At 45.3% G+C, this 18,504-nt stretch overlaps 1 protein-coding gene across 10 annotated transcripts in view; it reads right to left on the bottom strand.

Moving 5' to 3' along the window:
• The window catches only part of SIL1 (SIL1 nucleotide exchange factor), a 288,423-nt gene that overhangs the window by 200,353 nt on the left and 69,566 nt on the right, over nt 1–18,504 (bottom strand). Inside the window, exon 1 of one of the 10 annotated variants that reach the window (XM_026001354.2) lies at nt 18,167–18,434. The exons of 8 other annotated variants lie outside the window; for them this stretch is intronic. The gene's annotated coding sequence lies outside the window, so the exon portion shown is untranslated. Of the gene's footprint in view, nt 1–18,166; nt 18,435–18,504 lie in introns of those variants that run through there. One more of the 10 variants, XM_026001358.2, reaches the window with a different exon arrangement.

Raw genomic sequence — 18,504 nt, 5'->3', positions numbered from 1 at the left:
GCCAGAGGAAGGCTCCAGGCTCCTTCCCTGCTGGGTGGTGGTGCAGTAGCAGCACGCAGGCCACCGCAGGGGCTGAGGCCAGGAGAGAGGCCCAGCCAGGCCTTGGCGCGGGCAGTTAACCAGTAACGACCCCCGAGGTATAATGAATTCATTTCTCTTACAAAAAAGAAAGAAAAAACTAGTATGAAACCTCAGTAGTGTCCCAGCACTCGGAGTTTAAATATAAAAAAAGGGATCAGCAGAAAACAGTTTAAAAAGACAACAAAACCAGCAAGGCCACCTCCAGGGTGGCGGTCGGAGGGGAGTGGGGGGGAGGCCAGCCCTGTCCCCAGAGGCTCCAGCTGGTGTCACTGGAGGAGGCAGAGGCCCCAGCCTAGTAGCAGCACCAGCAGCAGCAGCAGCAGCAGCAGCAGCAGCGACAACACCAGCCCGCGCCCCAGGTTGGGGGACACCCTGTTCCAGAAGGTCAGGAAGCTCCAGATGCGGATGTTCTCCCTGAGGTTAGCGAGACCATCCAGGAAACTTCTAAGAACACCTCTCAGGCCTGTCTGGTTGTAGGTAAAAGCCAAGCCATCTGACAGAGTGATCTGTTCACACTGCAAATCCAATCATCTCACCATCATAGCTAACAACCCTCCAAAGGTTTCTGTGCTCTCCAGTTAAGTACAAAACACCTTGCCAGGGCTGACCAGGCCTGCCGTTGCCAATCCCTCCAGTCTCATCTTGCATCTATCTCCTCTCATTCTCTGTGCTCCAACCACTTTTTCAGTCCCTCACAGATGTCACTTCTTTGCCCCCCACTCCATTCCAGAGGCTTTATAAAAGCTGGGCCCTCAGTCTTAAATACTCTTCAATCTCATGTCAAACTATTCAATAAACACATCTTTGTTTAAACCAAAGTGATCTTTAAACCAAAGATCACTTCCTCAAGAAGCTTTCCCTGATACCCTCTCAATCCCAGGAACAAGTCAAATCTCTGTCGTAGTTCTCGTGGTATCATTACATTTATGAGTGTGATTATAATTTTATCAATGTCTATATTCATCAATACACTCTAGTATATGTGCTGCTGAAGGGAGCACTCATCAACTCACTCTAAGGAGAAAGTGTATATGGCTTGGTCATGACTCAGGACTTACCATAGTGTCTGGAATGTAAAGCATGTTCTATATAAGTCTGTTGACAGAAAGAACAAAATTCCAGGGAGAAGGGAAATGAAGTTCTGTCCAAATCAAATGGTTCTGCTTAGAGAAGCTATTGTCCCCTAGTGACCTTAAGCCAAACTATTCTTTCCCCTTTGCCCTTCCTCTTTCCCAAATTTCTGATAGAAGTGACTGCCTATGTCCTGCCATTCTTCAGGCAGGTGGTAGCCATAGTGATAAACTGGCCTACAGCCAAAAATATAGTCTAAAAAGATATCACCTTGTCTGAGTGCTCCAGACTTCCAAAATAAAAGTCCACAGCAAAGGCCCAGGCAGATGGAAACACAAAAACCTCTACTCAGTAGAGATTAAGCCAAACAACTAACAGATTCTTCAAAATACAAATGCCCCTCCAAGCAGACAGTGCCCCCAAGCAACCTACCCAAAGGAAAAAAGAGGAGAAAATAAAGCTGCAGGGGGCAGAAGCAAAAAAAAATCCATGAATGGGATTTTATTTGTTTATTTGTTTGTTTATTTATTTTTATTCATAGAGACAGAAAGAGAGAGAGAGAGAGAGAGAGGCAGAAGGAGAAGCAGGCACCATGCAGAGAGCCTGACGTGGGACTCGATCCAGGGTCTCCAGGATCATGCCCTAGGCTGCAGGTGGCGCTAAACCGCTGCGCCACCGGGGCTGCCCCTGAATGGGATTTTAAACACCACCTTTCACTCCCTGGATAAGGCAGGGATTTGCCCAAACATTAATATCAGTGTCTCCCCCAATGAGGAAACTTCAAAAGAAATCGAGTATAGCTCTGAAAACACCAGAGCCTGAAAAGGCTCACATAAATCTCCAATTAAAGCCAAAATTCCCTATGGAAGCAAGAGGGTCATGTCCTTGTCCTATTCTTTAGGGTAGGTGGGCAGCATTGGGTAGGAGCAGCAGCATTGACTAAGAACTACTTAGTGACAGGTACTTCAGAGGCAAGGCCAGTAGTGAAAAACAGTGAAAAATAAATGAGCGAGAGAGAGAGAGACCCCCGAGGTATAGTGAAAAACAGTAGTGAAAAACAGTGAAAAATAAATGAGCACAAACAGTCTGGCAGCTGAGGTTCAGCAAGGCTGCCTAACAGCTAGTGAACAGCGAGGTCAGGAGACAGCCCAAGTCTGCCTGAAACCAAAGACTCTTCTACCCCAGGACTGCCTCTGTGGGTCACTCATGAGCCCAGCTGTTCCTCACCCCTTGACCACTTCACCAGAATGGGAACATAGTTCCAAAGAGCATCCTGAGTAAGGAAAGGCTGTCTTCCATGAGCATATTCCCCCTCAATAAGCATGCATATAATAGGTCCACCACCACACCCCAGGTACAGAGTGCAGTTTGCTAAACAGAGGAGAGTTTATCATTTGTAGCTGTGGGAATAAGGCTACATTTTCTGAAAATTCCAAATAAGCCCCCAGGGATGAAACCTCTGGGTTTTTGAGAACCCACTGGTGCTGGGTGCTTGGGATGGCAATCCCACAACCCAGGGCACCTAAACCAAAGGATGAAAGATGTTCCCTGGCACCATGAGAAAGACAGTACCTGCAGGACAGACGACCCCAGGGGAAGGCTCCATACCTCCTCAACCTGTGCAGAAAAGGTCACAACCCTATACCTGAATCATACACATTCACACAGCATCTCCTACAAGGTAAAGCACCCCTTCATTGTGCCATAGTTCAAGGTTAACCTTTCCCCCTGCACTCCTTTCAGGATCTGCCTCTTATCAAAAGCTTTGCTAGCTGATTATTATAATGATAACTACTATGCCATTATAATAACATTATTGCACTTTTTTCTTGCACTTGACATCTGTTGGCTGATAGGTTTAACTGGTACATAAGCAATAATTATGCAGTGCTCTTTTCTTTCCAACCAAGCCTTTTGTGTGACTGTTAAAGCTAAATCCAACTGCAGCCAATTCCCAGCTCCAGCAGCAGTGGGAAACATGGCTCATGTGGGCTCAGCCATTGTGCCTTCAGTGACCATGGTGCCAGAAAGAGAGGCTCAAATAGGTCCCCAAACATTGACACGTTCCCCTGCTCCTGGGAAAGTGACAGAATTTAGAGGAACGACCAACCAGCAAGAAATTTATTGATAAGAACCCCAAAAGGGCTAGTGGAGTCCTACTCAGGCCTCTGCATTACCCAGAGATAAGCAGGACCAAATCACAAGACCACACACCAAAGAAAGAGGAGGGCAGGCCAATGCAATTCTCTGCTGAGAGTTCTCAAATAAATGGTTCTCAGAGCAATTCTCCCTGCTTTCCCCCACACACTTCTTGCCAACTTCCAGGAAAACTGGCAACAGAAAGAGAAAGATGGAGCAGAGGACTATCTTCAGGCCTCTATTTTGAAACTGAGAAATCCATCAACCTGGCTGCTGGCCCTTCTATATATCAAGCCCAGTAGGGGCCAGAATGCAGTGAGTCCAAAGTGGAGAAGCAAGTACAACTTCCTGTCGACCAAACCCCCTAAATCTGCTCGCCACACTATTTATGACAAACAAGGTAGAGAAAGATGTGAGATTCTGGGACTGCAGAATATCAAGATGCCTGAATTACAGATTAGCCTTATTAAAGGAAAGGTAACCCATAGTGAGGCTACATAAAAAATACACGTGATAAAACAAACCCCACTGGGAAAACCAAGGCTGGCCTGCTTTGTTCTCTACCCCATAATACACAGAGCGTTTTTTTTTTTTTTTAAAGGCGGAGAGGGGGTGGAAGGTTTTTGAATTTAAATTACCAGTGAACACTATAATCTATGTGCAAGGAGAAAAGGAACATTCAAGAGTGCCAAGAACAGGCTCTTGGGACATGTGTGACCGAGGCAGTAGTAGCCTGCGGGGCTCTCTCCTTCAGCCTCAGCACGCTGCTCTCATTGTCTGTGAGCACGCAAGCCAGCAGGCAAGGCCCAGGCAGCACAAAGGGGCACTGTCCCCTACATCTAGGGAGAAGATTACGCTCTCAGAAGCAAATTAGTATGAATCAACAAAGAATGAACAGGACTAGTTACCCAAAGAAGTAACCCATCTGAGGACGGGTTTAGAGTGGTATTACTGAGGGCAGGGACTCTATCTGTCTCGCTCACCACTCAATTCCTGTGGCCAAACAGTAGCAGACACATAGCCAGTTCTTAACAAAGAACCATTGCTTGAATGATAACCACAAAGACTCCTTAGGTCACAACCAACTGATGAAAGGTAGAATCAAGTTGTTCCCAGTGTAACCTGTGGTAAAAGAAGGGCTGTGGTCTATGAAAAACACACAAAAAGGTACGCAGAGAATTAAATCAGTCTCTCCCAAATACACTTCTGGTGCTCTAAGAAAGTAAGAGGTGTACTTTGGTCACACAGATATAGCCCTAAAAGTACAGTGCTGTGAGGAGAGAGAGACAGTGAATAAATGGTACAAAACATATACTGAAAGCACACTGAAATGTGAAATGAAATCCCTGAGGAGTTTTACAGATGAAGCAATAGGGAGAGGTCAAATAACTCTTCTGAAGTCTCATGGCTAGTACATGGTTAAACCTGGATCTAAATAAATAAATAAATAAATAAACAAACAAACAAACAAACAAACAAACAAACCTGGATCTATCTGATGCTACAGCCAAGAGCTTTCCACCCTACTTCACCTTGACTTCCTCCAGGGGTGAGCTGGCTTCCGGCTAACCTTATCCATATAGGAGACAAGGCTCCCGCCTGTCCACACAAATCAACCTGCTAGGAATGTTTCTCAGAGTTAGTTAACTGAAAATGTAGCTGAATTCACTCATGAATTTCATGTGCTTGAGAAAGCCCACGGGAACTTAAACCTGGGTGAACTGGCTGAGGTTCCAGGCCACAAAGCTGCCAGCCAGTGACTAAGCCATCACCTGGGCAACTCTTTTGGCACAGTGCAGGTCAGGGCTGGGGGAGGAAAAGACAGCCCAAGCATTATCTCTACATGTCCCCAATCTCTCTTCAGAGATCGCAAGAGCCTCTCTCACTCTGAGCTGTCAGTAATACAGAGAATTCTCTTTGAACGTAACCTAATTTTAAGTAGAAAAAGAAAAGGTAAGAAAAAAAAAAGAAAAGGATCTCTACTCCATCTTTAGAAGCAACTAACCCCTCCCTCCATGTTTTCCACAGCCTCTCTAGAGCTTTCAGAGACCTTCTACTACTATGATGCCAGGGGCATGAAGAGTAGAAAGGACAAGATGATTTTCAGGGTTGTATTCTGAAGAGATCAGTAGTGAGGATCAGCTAGTCTTTTTCCCTTCCTCCCTTCCTCTCTTCCTCTCTCTCTCTCTCTCGCTCTCTCTCTCTCTCTAGATTTCATCCGTTTATTTGAGAGAGCAAGCACGAGCTAGCGTGCACAGAGGAAGAGGGAGAAGCAGACTCCCGGCTGAGCAGGAAGCCTGATGGGGGGCTCGATGCCAGGGCCCTGAGATCATGACCTGAGCCGAAGGCAGATATTCAACTGAATCACCCAGGCGCCCCTCAGCCAGTATTTCTAATGGGAGTGAATACCCTGGGTGAACTCAGGGGAAGCTTAGTAGTACTAAAACATACTGTCCCTCAGGGCTGTCTGTTTATTTCACCTCCTATGTGAGGGCTTTCAATAGTTAATATAGGATTTTCTTCTCCAGAAGCTTAGGAAAGCTGATGATTCACCCAGGTGCACAACAGCTGCTGGGGAGACCTGAGGGAAGGGGCCACCCGGCAAAGACAGGCTATGTACGGTGAGAAGGGTCTCCCAGGAGTGCCCTACATGCCAAGCCATATGTTGTCAAGATATTAATCCAAACCCATCTTGCTCACTTTACGATGTTTACTCTCTTTGTGATGTGGAACATTAAATTATATCCAAGAACAACACAAGTCCTTCTAGTTCTATTCCACACTTATTTCTTTGCTAAAGAGATTTATAACTTGGAAACAAAGCCCTCTGCCTAACAGCAGCAATAATACTCAGCAAAAAAAGGGAAACAAAACTGTTAATTCAAGCTTCCCTAAAAGGTACTGCCCCAGTGAAGCCTTAATTCAACCTAAGTAGAAAATGGAGAAACCTTCTACTGATCACTTTTTTCCAAAGAGGCCTACATCACTGAGAGTCCTAAAGAGGTAAAGCCCAAAACTAAAAAAACAGAGAACATCACAGCTTCACACCTGCCCCAACTGAAACAACTCTGAAAACCTGTAAGAGAATTCCAAAAAGGGAAGACTAACTCACCGACATAAGTATTAAGAGCGAGGGACAGGAATATGAAGTAAGGCTACCTGGATTAGTCACAGCCCTACCCTAACTGTATGACCCTCAGTAATTCAGACTCTCCAAACCTCAATTTTTCATGTCTATGGAATGGGGATGTTTTAAGGATCTATTATTTGAAAGCCCTTTTATAAACAATAAAATGTGAAGCGTACTTTAGGCCTGACGGTTATTCCAAAGACCTCTGGCCGAGAAAACCTAAGACACTTCTGAGGAACAGAAAAACAAGGCTGTCACTTCCAAGGGACAATCTACAGTAACTAGTTCTAGGTGTTTTTTTTTTTTTATTTATTTTTTAAATTTTCTTATTTATGATAGTCACACAGAGAGAGAGAGAGGCAGAGACACAGGCAGAGGGAGAAGCAGGCTCCATGCACCGGGAGCCCGATGTGGGATTCGATCCCAGGTCTCCAGGATCACGCCCTGGGCCAAAGGCAGGCGCCAAACCGCTGCGCCACCCAGGGATCCCAGTTGTAGGTGTTTAAAGGAATAAAGTGAGGACAGAGTGGAATTTGAAGAAGAGACCACACTTGGGTCTGCCCAGAGATATTTTTAAAAATATTAATAATACATATGCACAGCTCAAATTTGAAAAAGCACACAAAGATATTCAGTGAGAGGTCAGTCTCTCTTTTCCCTCAATGCCCAGACACCCGGGGTTCCTCACCAAAGACAACCACTCTTCAGTTTCTCATGTACTCTTCCAGAGATAATCCAATCAGCTTGTTTCTGCCTCAGATGGAGATACCACTGGTGGCAACATTTTTAGACCTAAAAGGTAATACCAAGCAAAGCAGTTCTGCCAGAGGTCCCTAACTAAGGACTATGAAAAGAACAGGGCAGGATAAGATACTGCCCTGCAAAAGCCTCCATGGAGGTACAGATTTCCTCTGGCTATTAATACTGCTTTGCCCTTTGGCCAACCACATTTAAGCAATAATTTTGTACACTGTACCTCTTCCTTTCACTTGTGCCAGTTCATTCAGAACTCCTTCTCAGAGAAGCCATTAACAGAAATGATCCCTGGGACCTCAGTCTGTACCAGGATGACCACCAGGCCCTTAGAAGTAGATAGGAGCTAGAACAACCATCAAACCTGCCTCAGCAGAGGCTGGGCAAAAGGGTAAAAAAAAAAAAAAAATTTACATAAATCCTTAGGTTGCCATCTTTCTAGGCTCAGGATACAAGGGAGGATAAAGCAAAACAGGTGGTCTCTGTAGGACTTGGCTCAAGAGACCAAGTCTCTATCCACAGAAAATTACAGAACACTCTCAACCAAACCTAGGTTTTCAAAAAAACTCCCTTGAAAGCTCTTAGGTTGGGCAGCCCAGGTGGCTCAGCGGTTTAGCGCCGCCTTCAGCCCAGGGCCTGGTCCTGGAGACCGGGGATCGAGTCCCACATCAGGTTTCCTGCAAGGAGCCTGCTTCTCCCTCTGCCTGTGTCTCTGCCCCTCTCTCTGTGTGTCTCTCATGAATAAATAAATAAAATAAAATCGAAAGAAAGAAAGCTAGCTTTTAGGTTATGTCCACCTCTCCCTTTCTTCTTCCACAAGGAACTTAAATATGTGAAATTTCAGCCTATATCGAAAGGTCACAAATGGGTAGCATTGATGCCAAATCTGAACCACAGATATACTTTGATAGTCCCTGGAGATTTAATATAAAAATCTAGATTTGTGGCTTCTCTTGTAATATAAGATGAAGAGAACAAAAGAGACGTACTTGCCATGACTATACACTCAGTAGCAGCTGTTCTACATGCAGCTCTACATCCAGGTCCACCATTCTCTGTTGCTCACACGGTTTCCTATCTGGCCCTGAAAACATCTTTGAAGACCCGTGGCCAGTAAGTGACAGAGAAGGCTGAGATAGGCATATCAGCTGACAAAGAGCAGGACTCCTACATTCAAAAGCACTTGTTAAACACCCTCTGTGTACCAGGAACTGTGCTGGGGACGGAGTACACAAAAAGGAATGAGGAATGCACTTTCTGCCCTCTAGGAATTTCTAATCCAGGTGGTAAGCAAAGACTTACTCTATAGAATCAAGACTACTTAGACACAAAGGGCTCTGGGAGTTGAGCATGCCAGACTCACTGTGAGGAGCATTTAAGGAAAGCTTCAGGAAAGAATTGGGAACTGAACAGCACTGTTATTTCTCAGGCTTTCATGTATTCCTTCATTCAACAAGTATTTATGGTGTCCATGTTATACTCGGCATTATGCTGAAGACACAAAATCAAGCAGAGTCCATGTCCTTGAGATGTTCATATAGTAACAGACAAAATAACTAACCAGGATAAAATATGCTAAATTCTATAATCAAAGTGTTGCTATGGGGATATAGATGAGGAGGTATTCACCAAGGTTCACTGAAGAAGGCAGTTGTGCTGCTTAAGCAGGAAATGAAGGAGAGGGCACTCTGGGCAGAAGAACTGGCCGAGTCACAAACATGAGGCCAAGTTTAGAGGGTCCCATGGACCAGTTTATCAAGAGCCAAGCATACATGTGGGTAATGGTAGAGGACAGAATTAAAGCAGTGGGACAGGGATACATCGTGATAGGCACAGAACATGGGAATGTTCAGACAAGAGGGTGCCACTGAAGGCTTGGAAGTCTGAGGGCTCTCCAGTCAGCACTGTGTTTAGGAAGACCCCAAGAAGCAGTGGTACACAATGTCCTAGAGGAAACCGAAGTAAATGATAGGAGGAGGCTCCCATAGTAACTCAGGAGCAGTTACAGGGAACAGGGGAGCATTAAGACTAGGTAAGAAAGATACTGCAGAGGCTTGCCAAAAAATTTAAGACAATAGCACTTCTTTGAAAAAGACTATTTTTTTTAAACCAACTCAGACTGGTCTTCCCTCCCAATAAGGTTTCAGCCTATTTGTTTCATTCATAGAAGTAAGGCACCAGCTATAATTACGATACTCAGGTTTTTTAGAAACTCAGCTTGAGATCAATAATAATGAGGGGTAGTAGCTTCAGGGGTTTTCCCCCCACTCCCACCCCCACTGCTCCACTGAACCAGTTGTAAATCTCAAAGAGAAAGGAGTCAACTTAAACACAAAATCCGAGTCAGTGTATTTGACTGTGCCTCCCTGACCTTGTGCAAGGACCAGAAATGGGCATACAAATCAGAAGAAAGCGTGACAGAAGTCAAAGTTCCTATAACAAACTAATTGCTTCACATCTGTCTGAAGAGCAGAAGGCAAGAAACAAGGAGAACATACTGTCAGAGGGCCCCAGGCAAGCTCTGGACAGCCAGCCCTGCTCCAGTAACATCCCCACATCGGTCAATGGGCCGGGAGAGCGGGTTAAAGACAGCCTTGGAAAAGCGAGGAGTAAGCCAAGTAAGGGAGAAGATGACAAAGAAGCACCAGAGTTCCTTGGTATTCATGACTTTTAGTTACTCAGCACAAGCCAGCTGTGACCACTGATATGAACAGTCAACCAACAAAGGAGACAGGCAATGATGCAATGGTGAAGGTAACACTTGCTTGGTCAGCATACCTTATCCTGGAACCAAGTCTCAGGTCAGGAACTAGAAATTAACTATTGTTAACATGATTGGTAACACAGAGTACTTAAGACTGTGCCAGAGGAACCACTTTCCATATGTATTCTTTCAAGTATTTCTCAAGACAGTTCCAAGAGGAACTATTACTATTCCCATTCTATAGATCATGAAATTAAGGCTCAGAGAAAATGGGTAATTTGTCCATGACTTGACAGCTATTAAGTAAACAGCATAATACAAAACCAAGTGAGCTGACTCCAGAAATGTTTTAAACCACTAACACACCATTCACTCCCTCACTCTTCTTTTAGTGGTATATTATGGGTTTGCTTGGGTCACCAGATAAGGTCCACTGGTGCACTGGCCCCATTCTTTACAGAACACCCTCAGAGCATCCTGGCTTGAGCATTTGTTCTTTGTTTTTAAAATAGGGGGAAGCTTCAATTCTATTTCCTCTGGGGTAAGATCAAGAGAAAACATACTTCAACATGAATAGGAAAGAAATCAGCATGACAGCCAAAAACCTCACCAGCAAGGGTTTTAAGATAATGAACAAGGCAGTCATTGGAGGCAGGGCCTTCTTCCTCCCTGGAGATTTTTAACTGCAGTGGCATCTTGCATCTTTATAAGGCTTTAAATAATTTTAACAACTTCTATGGCCACCCTCTGTGAGCCCTCTGGCTTGAGTCTCAGCTCTGCCAGTAATATGCTGATGGCCTTAAAAAAGGTATATAGCCCATTTCACTTCTCTGGAGCTCAGTTTTGTCATCAGTAAAATAAGAACCCATCGAATACAAAACTCAAGCACTGGAAGGTGAAAGATCCACAAGGGTACCTCCTGACTCTTCACTCAACCAAGGAACCACCAACAGCCATTTCTTGGATCTGAACCAGACCCAGCACTGAGGTTTCCAATAAAATTGATATAAAGACCTCTAGGATGATGTCTTCTAGCCCATAAACACCACGATTTCAGACTTTAGCGGCCAGCCAGGCCCAAGGATAGAGACTCTGCTTCACGAATACAATCAAACAAACTCCCCATGACCAGCAATGGGGAAACTCATAAAATCAACCTTAAATACCTTCTTTAGGATCTTGCCCCTTAAGCTTCCAAAATCTACTACCAACTGAATTCAAAGTGTGACCAATCAATGTTGTCTGTATCAATTGTCCTACTTTTTGTTACTTCCACTGAACTACTTTTCTGGAGTTTGGTCAGATGGTTGCTGACCCCATGGGAGCCTCACAGAAATGAAAGAGGCAAAAGCATGAAGCTATTTCCAGACATAAATAAACACCCATTTAAAAGTCCACAGTAGGGCAGCCCTGGTGGCTCAGCGGGTTGAGCGCTGCCTCCAGACCAGGGCGTGATCCCGGAGACCCGGGATCGAGTCCCACATCGGGCTCCCTGCATGGAGCCTGCTTCTCCCTCTGCCTGTGTCTCTGCCTGTCTCTCTCTGTGTCTCTATGAATAAATAAATAAAATGTTTAAAAAAAAAAAAAAAAAAAAAAATAAAAGTCCACAGTATCAGCCTCCCTCACCTGACCTAGGAGATGCATCTGTGATTCTTCTTTCAGTTTCTATGACTCCTCCCTTCATTTTTTTTAAAGATTGATTTATTTATTTATTCATGAGAGACACACACAGAGAGAGGCAGAGATATAAGCAGAGGGAGAAGCAGGTTCCCCACAAGGAGCCTGATGTGGAACTCGATCCCGGATCCTGGGATCATGCCCTGAGCCAAAGGCAGACACTCAACCGCTGAGCCACTCAAGTGTCCCTATAACTCCTCCCTTCACAAGACAGAAAAGGCAGAGAACTCACAGTAAGTAGCTAGACATGGATCAGTTCACTGACTGCTGTGATTTTCCTCTGCCTAGAATGATAAATGGTAATTAAAAGGCCCACAGTGCCCTGACACAGCCAGCAAACGGACCTCAGAAACATACCCCCTTCCCATTTCTCTGCGGATAGGACATGGGACATGGGCTAAACATCAGACACTATCCAAAGGCTCCAACTTCTGGTCCAGGAACACCTGAGCCAATATAGCAGCTTCAGCTATGAAAATAAGGCAAAGGAGGCATCAGAGACACAGATGGTAAATGGAACACCTCGAAAGTCCAAGATTTGGGGAGCACCTGGGTAGTTCAGTCAGTTAAGCATCCAACTCTTGATTTCGGCAAGGGTCATGATCTTGGGGTCATGAGATTGAGCCCAGAAGTCCAGCATGGAGCCTGCTTAAGATTCCCTGTCTCCCTCTCCCCCTCCCCTCTTCTATCTCAAAAAAAAATTTTTTTTTTACAAAGTCCACAGTTTGGAAGAAAATAAAAGTAGTCAAGACTAAACTCAATTCTAGCCTCTTTGGAGAAGGCCAGGTAAAAATTATCCCTCCCACCTCTACCTCCACACATATTCCATTTCTTCTCGAGCTCTCTCAACAGCATTAGGTTTTGAGGCAGACAATATGGAATAACATCAGAAAGGGACAAAACAGGGACACCTGGGTGGCTCAGCCGTTGAGTGTCTGCCTTTGGACGCTCCCACAGTTCTGGGATCAAGTCCCACATCAGGCTCCCTACAAGGAGCTTGCTTCTCCCTCTGCCTATGTCTCTGCCTCTCTCTGTGTGGTCTCTGATGAATAAATAAATAAAATCTTTAAAAAAAAAAAAAAAAGAAAAGGGACAAAACAACTTCTGCCCTGAATTATTAGGGATATTAATAAGAAAAGAAATGGCATTCGTATTCATCCTCATGCTTACAAACATGTAATGGCCAAGGAGTTTCCTGGGCCTGCTACATACTTTATACAATAGGCTCAGCGATTAGAAACAGCTCAGCCGGGCAGCCCTCGGGGCTGGGGGTGGGGGCGGGGGTGTTCAGCGGTTTAGCGCCGCCTTCAGCCCAGGGTGTGATCCTAGAGGCTCAGGATGGAGTCCCACATCAGGCTCCCTACATGGAGCCTGCTTCTCCCTCTGCCTGTGTCTCTGCTTCTCTCTGTGTCTCTCTCATGAATAAATAAAATCTTTTTGAAAAAAGAAACAGCTCAGCTGGTTGGCAAATGGAACGAGGAGGGACATTCACAGCTTTGACCCTTGTAAAGGCCAACTAGCTCAAATCTTCCCACGACAATCCTTAGCTATTGCCAGCCATCTCAGGAGAAGTCAAACAGGAATGATTAACAAGAGAACTACCCTAAGGCATCCCATCCAAACTTTATTGAGCTCTTCAAGAGCAGGAACTCTTTCTCACTTAAGTGTCCTCAACATTTTCCATTGGGCCTGGCCCTAAGAAGGCCTTGAGAAAATAAATGGTCTCCTATTCTGCTGATGATAGTAGGCTCCTGGTGAGAGGAAGAGGGGTAGCATAGCCCAAAAGAATCACTGTGGTTGGGATGCCTGGGTGGTTCAGTGGTTGAGTGCCTGCCTTCCACTCAGGTCATGATCCCAGGGTCCTGGGATCGAATGCCACATCGGGCTCCCCACAGGGAGCCTGCTTCTCCCTCCATCTATGTCTCTGCCTCTCTCTCTGTGTGTCTCTCATGAATAAATAAAATCTAAAAAATAATAATAATAATAATCACGGTGGAGTCAGAACTGGGTTTAAAGCCTGGCTACAACAAACTTTTTTACTTTGGTCAAGTCACTTAACCTCATTGAGCCTATTTTTTCATTTGTAAAATGGGGATAATACCAACTATTTTACAAGGTTGAGAGTAAGATTGAATGAGATAATGTTCTACCATTTTTGCCAGTCTGGCGTGGTGATAGCTCGATCTTCTAGGTATAAAACATGCCTTGATTAGATTATGCCTAGATTAGGCTGTATTAGAGAGACAATATAAGTAAGACCATGCATTCTCAATGAGGGCAGTATCACCCCCAAGCAGAAGAGGTTGGGGAGCGGGGGATTGATTCTTGGGGAAGAAAAATCTTACATATTTTAAGTTGATGGCCCTCCAAAGGGCCACAGTACATAAACAGATACATAGTATTAAAATTCCATGGGCAGTGGTATTAAAATTCGATGGGGGAAAAAAGTCCCAAAAGATAATAAAGAACAAAAGGTTGAGAATCACTTAATTAGACGTCTCAATAGCTGAACCACTACGTTTAAGAACCTCACCATGCTGGCACCCTAATCTCACACTTCCAATCTCTAGAACTGGGAGAAATATATGTTTGTTATTTAAACCACCCAGCCAATGATATTCTAATACAGCATGCCATAAATGACTTAAGACACATCTCAATGCCTAAAACACCAAAGCCAAGGGACTGTTAGGAGAATGAGACCTGGCCAGCCAACAAAATCACACCCTTACCTATGTGCTGCCTGGTGGAACCTGAAGGAACTACAAGTCTGTGTTGAACATAATTCTGTTGTTCCTGGATTCTGTCTCCAAGGTGGAAAACAGCACAAGGAAGGATGCTAGTTGTAAACCTTCCCAAGTCAGTAAAATTCTCAGAGATTCTTCACATGTGTCCTGAGCAGCTTCTATCTTTTACAAGGTTCTTATCCCAAAGGCAAACTCAATTACTGTCTACGCTAGGAATCAGGGGTTACCCAAAGCCCCACCTCAATAGCAAGGGGCTATTTTCTTCCTCCCTTACTCAGCATCGAAGCTCTTGATGAAAGAACATGAAGAAAAGAGCAGAATATTGCCGCTTTAGACTACACATAATTAAAATAAGAAGCTCTATGCTGTGATAAACTAAGGCCTGCAGCTTAAGGCTGACTCAGAGAAGGATAAAGTATTCATCCTTGTTCAGAAAGAGAAAAGATTAGCCTCACAAGGAGAGGTCTCCAAATTGACACCAAATCCAGGAGTTAGGGATGCCTGTGCTACAGAGCATGAGCTAAGCACCAGCTGCGGCCCCAGAGAAAAATCCCCAGGAATATATGACCAAGGGGCTAGCATTGTAAGCATGTTCAGATTAGCTCTCCTGAAAAGAAGCTTACTCCAAGAGACTGGCAGAGAGCCTCTGCAGCACAGCTTCACTCAGGAAAGGATAGAAAATGAATGGAAAAAAAAAAAAGACAAGAAGTAGGATGAAGTCAGAGCATGAATCCACAAACATAATGAACAAAGAACTGAAAAGCATCTACCTATTTTGGAAAAGGTACAACTTGATTTTAGAGACTCATTTTTCAAAAAATACTCTCATTAATAGCAAATCTTCATTCTTTAAGGGTAGAAACCGTTACTGCATTCCTATGTCATTAACGTGTTCCTCATTTAATCACTCTTCCAAGTAAGCATTACCATTTTTTTTTTTTAAGAATTTTAAAGTCATCTCTACAACCAACATCAGGCTCGAACTCACAATCCCAAGATCAAGAGCCACGTGTTCCACTGACTGAACCAGCCAGGCACTCCAGTATTCCCGTTTTTATGCAATGGAAAACTAAGCCTAGGAAGTGACTTGTGCAAGTTCATACAGCTAATAAATGATAAATTCAAAACATGTTCACCATTACACCAAAATAATCTATTTTGTCCACGTCAAAAGAACGTCTTACTCATATGAAGACAAAACAGGTGACAAGGTTGCTTTAACCATGTCATTTGGGGTAAAAAAAAAAAAAAAAAGGCAAAAAAAAACAAAACCCAACAGCATGGTATTCAGTATCAATGAAACTGATCACTAACATGGTTCAAAATGTCTCTGAAGACCATTTCAGAGGTAGATTTCAAAACTACTTTGGACAATGACCCTATCACTGAAGCCACACTCCCACCACTCACACCTACACATACCACTCTAAAGGAGAACAGCACTCAAGGAAGTTCTGGCTGGTTTATTTTAAAACCCATATTGTCAGTTTTTCAGTTTTATTTAATTAGCCTTTCATCAGGTCAATGAAACACACCAGGGCTCAAAGTTGGCTTCTGCAGAGAATAACTGGCCTCCAAAGACATCAGGGAAGGTCAAGAAAATAGGAATCCAAGAACAAGGCAACTTCTCATTCCTAGGTTACCATAGGTGTACTAACCAATTCCCCAGTCCCACCATCTGTAAAATGGAGGCAGTCTTTTCTGTAGCCAATTTCATCAGAACATCTCATGTATGAATTAGCAGATTAAATTCATGAAACTTAGGGATCCCTGGGTGGCGCAGCAGTTTGGCGCCTGCCTTTGGCCCAGGGTGCGATCCTGGAGACCCGGGATCGAATCCCACGTCGGGCTCCCGGTGCATGGAGCCTGTTTCTCCCTCTGCCTGTGTCTCTGCTTCTCTCTCTCTCTCTGTGTGACTATCATAAATAAATTTTAAAAAAAAAATTTTTTTAATAAATAAATAAATTCATGAAACCTAAAGAAAAACTAAAGTCAGTCTGGTGTGATGACACCTTCTGAAAAACCTAAGGGCCAAGAAAAAAAAAAAACCTAAGGGCCACATTTCAACTGAAACCACACACTGGAGGGATCCCTGGGTGGCGCAGCGGTTTGGCGCCTGCCTTTGGCCCAGGGAACGATCCTAGAGACCTGGGATCGAATCCCACGTCAGGCTCCCTGCATGGGGCCTGCTTCTCCCTCTGCCTCTGTGTGTGTGTGTGTGTGTGTGTGTGTGTGTGTGTGTGTGTGTGTGTGTGATGTGACTATCATGAATAAAAAATAAAATCTTTAAAATAAAAAAAATAAAGAAACCACACACTGGGGACAGCTGGGTGGCTCAGCGGTTTACCACCTGCCTTTGGCCCAGGGTGTGATCTTGGAGTTCTGGGTTCGAGTCCCACATCAGGCTCCATGCATGGAGCCTGCTTCTCCCTCTCTCTCTGTTTCTCATGAATAAATAAAACATTAAAAAAAGAGAAAGAAAGAAAAGACCACACACCAAGTTACAATCCATCATACAAACATCAATCCTAACATGCTCAAACCCTGGCTCCTGTCAAAATCCTATCCAAAACCCAAATCTGGCTCTATTTTTATCAGAAAACAACCACAAAAAAAGCTTGGGTGGGGCGACAGCTAAAAACACACATACAAAACAAAACATCTTTTACGCTATCAAAACAATCACTGCCACTGCTTATAAACACATCAGTTTCTTTTCTTATCAAACATGGAAGATTCAGTCTCCTCATGCCTACCTACTCTCTGTTAATCTAACCCCTTCAATCCACCAGAGCAGTTTGTGGTTTGGTTTGGTTTTACTGAGGTCAGAAAGCCAGACAGGCTTGAATCAGTGCCAGGTATTTTCACTTGTTTGGTAGAAATCTGACACTACAGATAGGTGGTCAATATTTTTTTAAAGACATAGAATGGGGCAGCCCGGGTGGCTCAGCCGTTTAGCGCTGACTTCGGCCCAGGGTGTGATCCTGAAGTCCCGGGGATCGGTCCGCGTCGGGCTCCCTGCAGGGAGCCTGCTTCTCCCTCTGCCTGTGTCTCTGCCTCTGTGGGTCTCACATAAATAATTAATAAATAAATAAATAAATAAATAAATAAATAAATTCCTTATAAAAAATAAACCGAACGTCCCTCTAGCTTCGAGAGTGCAAGGAAACCCTCACTGGCCTCTCGGTTCTTAGGTGTTGTTTGCCACCCAGAGCCCCATTTCAGGGGCTCATACGGCAACGGATTCCCTCCAATCTTCTACAGCAGAGACTCTCAAGGCAAGAGTTCCAAGACCATCAGAATCAGAACACCTGGGAAGCACTGCGGGCATCCATACTCCACCTTAAACGCAACCTTCTAGGTGATTGGAAAAACACCAAAGTCTGTAACCTGTGCTTCCGAGCCAAGTCTTCCATCTACCGGGAAAAGGGAAACGCAAGCGTGGAAATAGCACGCGGGTAGAGGGCAATCCCATATGGCGAAGAGGCACAGAGGCCTCGGCCAAGAACCAGTGTCAACGAAACAGCAGTTAGATGCAGAAACTGAGGGCGGGAGAAGCAAACAGGGAAGGAAGCTGGTAGAAATCAAAAGCTAGTCTCGGAATCCCCACCGCCTCATCTCCTGGCACTTAGGAAGAGTTACTGGAGACGCTCTGGAAAGAAAAGGTAGGGAAGGCGACTCCTGGGCTGAGGCCGGGGCTCAGTCAGACGCCCCGCTTCGGAGGGACGAGGTGTAGTGGGGGCAGGGGTGTCCTGGGGGGGATCCGAAGAGTGCTGGGAGGGCGCCGGGCCGGCGGGAGGAGGCTCCCACCGCGCCCCGAGCCCTCTCCCGGCTCCGGGGCCGGGCGGCCCGCACCGCCCCTACCTTGGGCTTCCCGCCCGGCAGCCGAGGGGCAGACACAACCCCCACAATTCCAGGCGGCCGCAGCGGCAACCAGCTCCCCGTGCGCAGACGCGGCGGCGACCCTCTGCAGCCGTGAGCGCGCAGTTATTACGTCGCTCGCCGTCTCGCCCAATGGCCGCCTCCCTCCCCTTTCCTGGCTGCGGAGTGGGTAAGCCCCGCCTTCCTCCCCGGCGCTAAGCCCCGCCCCCGCGCGCAGCCGCTGCGCTCTCCCGGATCCCCTCCGCGGGAGGGAGGGAGACGCGGCAGGAGGTCTGACTGCGCTCACAGGCTGAACCAGAACGGTGCTTGGAAGTTTCATC

The sequence above is a fragment of the Vulpes vulpes genome, chromosome 12 (assembly GCF_048418805.1).
Source record: "Vulpes vulpes isolate BD-2025 chromosome 12, VulVul3, whole genome shotgun sequence".
NCBI lineage: Eukaryota > Metazoa > Chordata > Mammalia > Carnivora > Canidae > Vulpes > Vulpes vulpes.
The sequence above is the reverse complement of the archived record's forward strand: the minus strand, read 5'-3'. Positions and strand labels throughout refer to the sequence as shown.